At 46.6% G+C, this 8,016-nt stretch overlaps 1 pseudogene; it reads right to left on the bottom strand.

Annotated features, from left to right (window-relative positions):
- Positions 1 to 295: 295 nt before the first annotated feature.
- On the bottom strand, positions 296 to 7,504 carry LOC117064666 (annotated as a pseudogene).
- Between the last annotated feature and the right edge of the window lie 512 nt (positions 7,505 to 8,016).

The raw sequence follows: 8,016 nt of genomic DNA, 5'->3' as shown, positions 1-8,016 counted from the left end.
CATTAGGGACGGCATGTACCAAGGCCCAGTCACCCCAAACAGTGATGGGAACATAATATCCTGTCAGGACCAGTTCCTGGAATTTTGCACCAATATGATCCCATAGTTCCACAGCTAACGTTCTCTTTTCAGGAAACCAAGGACAGTGTTCTTCCAGCACCCTGAATAGGGTGACCATATTTTCCAAGGGTACCCGAACTTCCCCCTGTTTTAACAGGAGTTTAATATAGCAGAGATAAGCATAATGTTTAGACTCTGCGTGACCCATAGTTACCCCGCACAATACACAGACAATTCACCAGTCTTCAGGGAGCCAAACAAGCTCCCTGGGTTGGCTGTAGGTAAATTTGTTTTTGCTGGGGGCTGCGCTGGGACCGCTTGAAGCGGAAACGCAACATTGATCTGAGTCTGAGGTCAGACCGGTCTGTGGACCGGACTGATGAATGTTTCTCCGCACCTTCCAAAGGGAATTGTGTTCCCACATGCACTTAGGAAAAAGAAAACTATGTTGGCATTCGAGATATTGGGGGAACATGCCCCCAATATTTCAACGTAGGTTATTTCTATTTTCCATAACTGTTGGCCGGCTGAGAAATAAAGAGAGACAGTATAAAGAGAGGAATTTAACTGCTGGGCCACTGGGGGTGGCATCACATATTGGTAGGACCGTGATGCCCGCCTGAGCCTCGAACCAGCAAGTTTTTATTATGGGTTACTTTTTCTTCTTTTATATTGTTTTTTTTCTTTCTTTTTTTTTTTTTTTTTTTGAGACAGAGTCTTGCTCTGTCACCCAGGCTGGAGTGTGCAGTGGCACGATCTTGGCTCACTGCAAGCTCAGCATCCTGGGTTCATGCCAGTCTCCTGCCTCAGACTCCCGAGTAGCTAGGACCACAGGTGCCCGCCACCACGCCTGGCTAATTTTTTTGTATTATTAGTAGAAACAGGGTTTCACTGTGTTAGCCAGGATGGTCTTGATCTCCTGAACTCATGATCTACCCACCTTGGCCTCCCAAAGCACTGGAATTACAGGTGTGAGCCACCGCGCCCAGCCTATTAAGGATTTCAAAAAGGGGAGGGGGTGTAAGAACAGGGAGTAGGTACAAAGATCACATGCTTCAAAGGGCAAAAAGCAGAACTACTAATAAGGGTCTAACAAAGATCACATGCTTCTGAGAGAACAGGACAAAGGGCAAAAGCAGAACTACTGATGAGGGTCCCACAAAGATCACAAGGCAAAGGGCAAAAGCAGAACTGCAGATAAGGGTCTCTGTTCAGCCGTGCACGTATTGTCTCGACAAACATCTTAAACAGCAGAAAACAGGGTTTGAGAGCAGAGAACCGGTCTGAGCACAAATTTACCAGGGCGGAGTTTTTCCCCACCCTAGTAAGCCTGAGGGTACTGAAGGAGACCAGGGCGTATCTCAGTCCTTATCTCAACTGCACAAGACAGGCATTCCCAGAGCGGCCATTTATAGATCTTCCCCCAGGAATGCATTAGTTTCCCAGGGTATTAATATTAATATTAATATGCCTTGCTAGGAAAAGAATTTAGCGATACCTTCCCTACTCTCACATCTGTTTATAGGCTCTCTGCAAGAAGGAAAATATGGCTCTTTTGCCCGACCCCACAGGCAGTCAGACCTTATGGTTGTCTTTCCTTGTTCCCTAAAAATCACTATTATTCTGTTCTTTTTCAAGGTACACTGACTTCATATTGTTCAAACACACGTTTTACAATCAATTTGTATAGTTATCACAATTATCACAGTGGTCCTGAGGTGACATACATCCTCAGCTTATGAAGATAACAGGATTAAGAGATTAAATAAAGACAGGCATAAGAAATTATAAAAGTATTATTTGGGAACTGATAAATGTTCATATTAAAATGAAATATTCACAACTGATGTTCCTCTGCCATGGCGCCAGCCAGTCCCTCCATTTGGGGTCCCTGACTGCCCGCAACTCAGCGTCCTGACAGTTATGATGACAGTGACATTGAAGGTGGGAGCTCCATCGGTGCTCTTGGTACAAAGATGGGTCAGTTCTCCATCCTGCCACAGTGGGTCTCGGATCACAGAACATTTCTGGCCCCCAAGTGCCACTCCATTTGCAAAAAAACTTGACCAGTCTTTGCCAATCAGGACATCAACCTCAGCTGGCCGGATGTTGACAAAGGTTTTCCCAGGGATGGTGGCCTGGATGGAAGGCAAGTCCTTGTAGCCCACGATGGCTGCGTCCTACAGGTCCCTTCCACCACGAGGTTGTCGATGTGGGTGTTCCACCCTGCTATGGGCTGCTTGCGGCACTGCTGTCACCTCACGGGCAGGTAGGGGAGGCAGAGAGCTCAGGGCATGCACTGTGGTCGGGACCGCTGCTCTGCTAGCTGTGCAGGAGCCCTCGTACAGCCACTTCTTGGAAGTGATCATTTTAAGCATTTATTTGAAATCGATATTTTTCACTGTATTGATCCAAATGATTTCAAGCATAAAAGAATGGACAGATCAATTTTATTTGTTTACAGAAAGGAAAATGTGGCCAGTCATGGCCAAGGTTAACAAAACAAAGGGCAAAGCTTAACTGGCTGAGTGTGGACTCCAATCATTGGAAAGACTGGGAAGATGATTCAGATGAAGCCATGTCTGATTTTGATCATTTCTCTGAGATGATGAACAACATGGGTGGTGAAGAAGATGTAGATTTAGCAGATGGAGCAGATGATCATTCACAAGACAGTGATGATGAAAAAATGCCAGATCTGGAATAAGGAATATTGTCATTATCTGGATTTTGAGAAAGAAAAATAACTTCTCTGCAAGATTTCATAATTGAGAGAATTCCTGAGTTGATAGTTCTAAAGACAGATGCTGTATTTGCTTACTTTAACCCATTTTTCAACCTGTTTGTTCTTTAAAAGGCCTAAGGGTTGATATGTACCACTGTATGGGGCAATTTTCAGTTAGCTAAGGCAATAACCTTATGCATGAACATTTCCCAGACTTCCATGAAGCTGTTGAAGTCCTAGGCAATTGACGCAGCAGTTGTGATAAATACATACATCTCACCTAAGTCTCCTTTTCTTCATAACATAGATACTGACATGATAGAAAGCTTTCAGTTTAGGGAAAGAGAACTAAATTTTAGATTATAGGACATGGATTCAAAAGTGGCTGGAACAAATTGGCTGACATCTTACTGGTAACCTGCTATTCCTCTTGTGTTGTTCTTCAGGATTGTTCCACTAAAGCTTACCTTTCAAAAAATTTACCTCTCAGGCTGGGCGCAGTGGCCCACGCCTATAATCCCAGCACTTTGGGAAGCTGATGCGGGCAGATCACATGAGGCCAGGAGTTTGAGACCAGCCTGACCAACATGCCAAAACCCCGTCTTTACTAAAAATACATAAATTAGCTGGTCATGGTGGTGTGTGTCTGTAATCTCAGGTACTTGGGAGGCTGAGGTAGGAGAATCGCTTGAACCTGGGAGGTGGAGGCTGCAGTGAGCTGAGATCACGCCACTGCACTCCAGCCTGGGTGACAGAGTGAGACTCTGTCTCAAAAAAAAAAAAAAAAAAAAAAAAAAATTGATGTTACCAGATGAAATCACAGTCCCAAGGTAGTGGACATTCTTAGTGTCAATCATTATAGAAGAGAAGGGCCAACCAGGAGTTGTTAGTTGAGGCTCACAGAGGTGGGAGATGGCATCTGTCCCTGCCTCTGGGAGTGGTCTGTCTGCAGGTTCAGTGAGGACTGAAGTGAAGGCTGCTGGAATCAGGCAGGAAGGCAGCATGTGGGGGCCTCATGATGAAGAAGAGCTGGCCAGGCCTCGTAAGTCAGACTGCCTGGTTGCCCATTACTCAGAATTTTCAAATGTTGTTCAGATTTTTAAGGCCATTTGCAGCCATGGGTGTGGGCTGGGATGAAACCCATGAGAAACTTTCATGAAAGAAAGGGGATTTGAGGTAGGCCTTGAAGGAGAGCTAGGACTGATGCAGGACAGTCAGGCAAACCTCTAAACTGGGGCTTAGCCCAGGCGGGTTCTTGGCTTCACCCAGTAAAGAATTCCAGGGCAAGCTGGTGGTGGTAGCCAGCAAGCAGCAGTGCACAGAGCAGCAGAGGTACTGCTCCTCATGGAGCAGGGCTACTCAGGGGTAGTGTGCCCAAAGTCACAGCTCAGAGGCAGAGCTGCACTCATATTTACAGCCACTTTTAATTATATGCAAATTAAGGGGTGGTTATATAGAAATTTCTAGGATGAGGTAGTAATCTTCAGGCCATCAAGTTATTGCCATGGAAAGGGGTGTTAATATCTGGGTGTTGCCAAGGCAATGGTAAAGTGACATGGCACACTGGTGGGTGTGTCTTATGGAAAGCTGCTTCTGCCCTGGACCTGGTTTTCTTTTTCTTTTTTTTTTTTTGAGACAGAGTCTCGCTCTGTCGCCCAGGCTGGAGTGCAGTGGCCAGATCTCAGCTCACTGCAAGCTCCGCCTCCCGGGTTCATGCCATTCTCCTGCCTCAGCCTCCCGAGTAGCTGGGACTACAGGCACCTGCCACCTCGCCTGGCTAGTTTTTTTGTATTTTTAGTAGAGACAGGGTTTCACCGTATTAGCCAGGATGGTCTCAATCTCCTGACCTCGTGATCTGCCCGTCTCGGCCTCCCAAAGTGCTGGGATTACAGGCTTGAGCTACCGCGCCCGGCCTGGTTTTTTTTTTGAGATGGAACCTCACTTTGTTGCCCAGGCTGGAGTGCATTGATATAATCTTGGCTCACTGCAACCTCCGCCTCCCATGTTCAAGTGATTCTCATGCCTCAGCCTCCCAAGCAGCTGGGACTACAGGCACACACCACCACACCAGCTAATTTTTGTATTTTAGTAGAGACAGGGTTTCGCCATGTTGCCAGGGTGGTCTTGAACTCCTGAGCTCAGGCAATCTGCCTGCGTCAGCCTCCCAAAGTGTTAGGATTACAGGCGTGAGCCACTGTGCCCAGCCTGCGCCAGATCTGTTTAACTGGTCCTGAATTTGGTCCGGTGTCTGAGCCCTGCCTCTAGAGTAGATTTCACCTTCCTGAGTCCAGTCCTACCTCCTGCCTCACAACTGTTAGGTAGAGATGTGAAGGAGTAGGGAGAGAAGGGTGTTGCTGGAAGGAAGAGTAGCAGAGGCTGGAAGGAGCATGGCATGAGGGAAATGGTGATGACCTTAGCTGAAGAGATGAAGAGGTGTGTTGTGGGGGATCCCTGAGAAAGATCTGAGGGGTACACTGAATCAGGCTCTGGAGCCCTGGAATGGAAGGGTATAAAGGGTATAGGAAGGCTGTAGGAGCTATTGAGAGCACTGCAGCAGGGAGCAGCAAGATGACAGTGGTTCTTTGGAGGGTGAAATTGGTGTTGGTGCATGGGGTAGACTGGATGAGGAGATCGTGTGTAAAGCCTGAGAGCTGGACTGACAAGTGGAGAGGCCTGAATCCTAAGATCCAGGCAGGGGCCTCAGTGGGGTCAACCAGCTGGTAGGGAAATATGAATGGCTACTTTCTACTCCTACAATGACTGCCAAGCTGACCGTCTGATATTTCACCCCAATCACAAACAAGAAATGGGAATTAAAAACACACACACACACACAAAATGTGTTGCTTCACACCCTCACCACCATATTATAAAAGTTATACATCATTGCAGAAATCTGGAAAATGCAAATTACTAAAAATAAATATTTTTAAAATATATTTTTTAACCTAAACGAGGCTATATTGCATTTTTTGGCATGAATAGTTTTCTATAACTTTCCTATTATTATTTCTCTTTCTTCTCTTTTGACAATGTCTGTCAGAGACAGACAGAGTCTCACTCTGTTACCCAGGTTGGCGTGTAGTGGTGTGATCTTGGTTGACTGCAACGTCTGCCTCCTGGGTTCAAGTGATTCTCCTGCCTCAGCCTCCTGTGTAGCTAGGACTACAGATGCGTGCCACCATGCCTGGCTAATTTTTGTATTTTTAGTAGAGATGGGGTTTCACCATGTTGGCCAGGCTGGTCTCAAGCTCCTGACCTCAGGCGACCTACCCACCTCGTCCTGGGATTGCAGGCGTGAGCCATTGTGCCCAGCCTCTTTTGACAATGTCAAAAGGCAGGACTCACCTGAATGATTGATTTTCAGAAGTGAAGGGGCAGATCCTGATTGTTTGGTTTGCAAAAGGGGGTTCACTGAGGTGAGCTGTCATAAACTGATCAAACAGATTTCTTTTTCTGCTTATTTTCTTTATTATTTTTTTTGAGACAGTGTCTGGCTCTGTCATTTAGCCTGAATGCAGTGGTGCAATCACGGCTCACTTCAGCCTTGACTTCCTGGGTTCAGGTGTTCCTCCCACTTCAGCCTCCCAAGTAACTGGGACTATAGGCGCACACCTTCACGCTCAGCTAATTTTTGAACTTTTCATAGAGATGGGATTTCACCACCAACCCCAGGCTGGTCTTGAATTCCTGAGCTCAAATGATCTTCCCTACTTGGCCTCCCAAAGTGCTGGGATTACCAGTGTGAGCCACTGCGCCCAGCTGAACAGATTTCAAATGAGTTCTGGTAATATATTAGTTTTCTACTACCACATTACCATGAATATTACCACAAACTCTGTGGCTTAAAACAACACACCTGTATTATCTTACAGTCTTGGTGGGTTAGGAACCTAAGTACAATTTCTCTGGGCCATCTACTTAGCATCTCACAGGCTGCAGTAAAGGTGTGGGCCAAGGATGGGTTTCATCTGAAGGCTCTACTGGGGAAGAATCTGCTTCCTATGTGCCTGGTTGTTAGCAGAATTCAGTTCCTTTTGATTGTTGGACTGAGAGCTTTTTTTTTTTTCCGCTGGCTGTCAGCTGGAGGCCCAGAGGTAGGTGACTAGATGGTACTTGCAGTTCCTTGTCATGTGGAGTTCTCCAACATGGCCACTCGGTTACTCACAGACGGCAAGAGAGAGAGGCTCCAGCAAGATGAGGGGAATGGTGATGTAACATGTAATCTTATGTAACAACATCATGTGTTTCTTTTTTTTTTTTTTTGAGACGGAGTCTCGCTCTGTCGCCCAGGCTGGAGTGCAGTGGCCGGATCTCAGCTCACTGCAAGCTCCGCCTCCCGGGTTTACCGCCATTCTCCTGCCTCAGCCTCCGAGTAGCTGGGACTACAGGCGCCCGCCACCTCGCCAGGCTAGTTTTTTGTATTTTTTAGTAGAGACGGGGTTTCACCGTGTTAGCCAGGATGGTCTCAATCTCCTGACCTCGTGATCCGCCCGTCTCGGCCTCCCAAAGTGCTGGGATTACAGGCTTGAGCCACCGCGCCCGGCCCATCATGTGTTTCTTATCACTTGTGCATACACAATCGATTAGAAGCAAATCAAACATCATGCCCACTCACAAGAGGATCACACAAGAGCAAGAACACCAGGAGGTGGGGTCAAAAGTTATTACCCTCAGGGGCCATTCTGTCCACCACAGGTAGCTACTACTTGTTACCATGGCTATAGAACAGTCCATCTTTTCCTAAGTTTGTGGATGTGGAGCAACTGGAGTGGTATACACGGCTATTGGAAATGTGAAATGTTAAACCACTTTGGAAAACGGTTTGGCAGTTTCTTGAAAATGTAAACACCATATGATCCAGTCATTCCACTACTAGATAGTTACCCAAGAGAAATAAAAACAACCCACATAAAGACTTGTGTACAAATGTTCATAGCAGAATATTCATAATATTAGAAAAGAAGAGGCCAGGTGCAATGGGCTCACGCCTGTAATCCCAATAGTTTGGGAGGGCAAGGCAGGAAAATCACTTGAGCCCAGGCAACATAGGGACACCCTGTCTTTACAGAAAAACTTGTAAAAATTAGCCAGTCATGGTGGCATGAGCCTGTAGTTTCAGCTCTTCTGGAGGCTGAGGTGGGAGCATTGCTTAAGCCTGGGAGCTTGAGCTGTGGTCATGCCATGCACTCCAGCCTGGATGACAGAGGAGTGACCCTGTCTCAAAAACA

Source organism: Trachypithecus francoisi, unplaced genomic scaffold (genome assembly GCF_009764315.1).
Source record: "Trachypithecus francoisi isolate TF-2019V2 unplaced genomic scaffold, Tfra_2.0 Contig01579, whole genome shotgun sequence".
Lineage (NCBI taxonomy): Eukaryota > Metazoa > Chordata > Mammalia > Primates > Cercopithecidae > Trachypithecus > Trachypithecus francoisi.
This window is presented reverse-complemented; position numbering and strand designations above follow the sequence as displayed.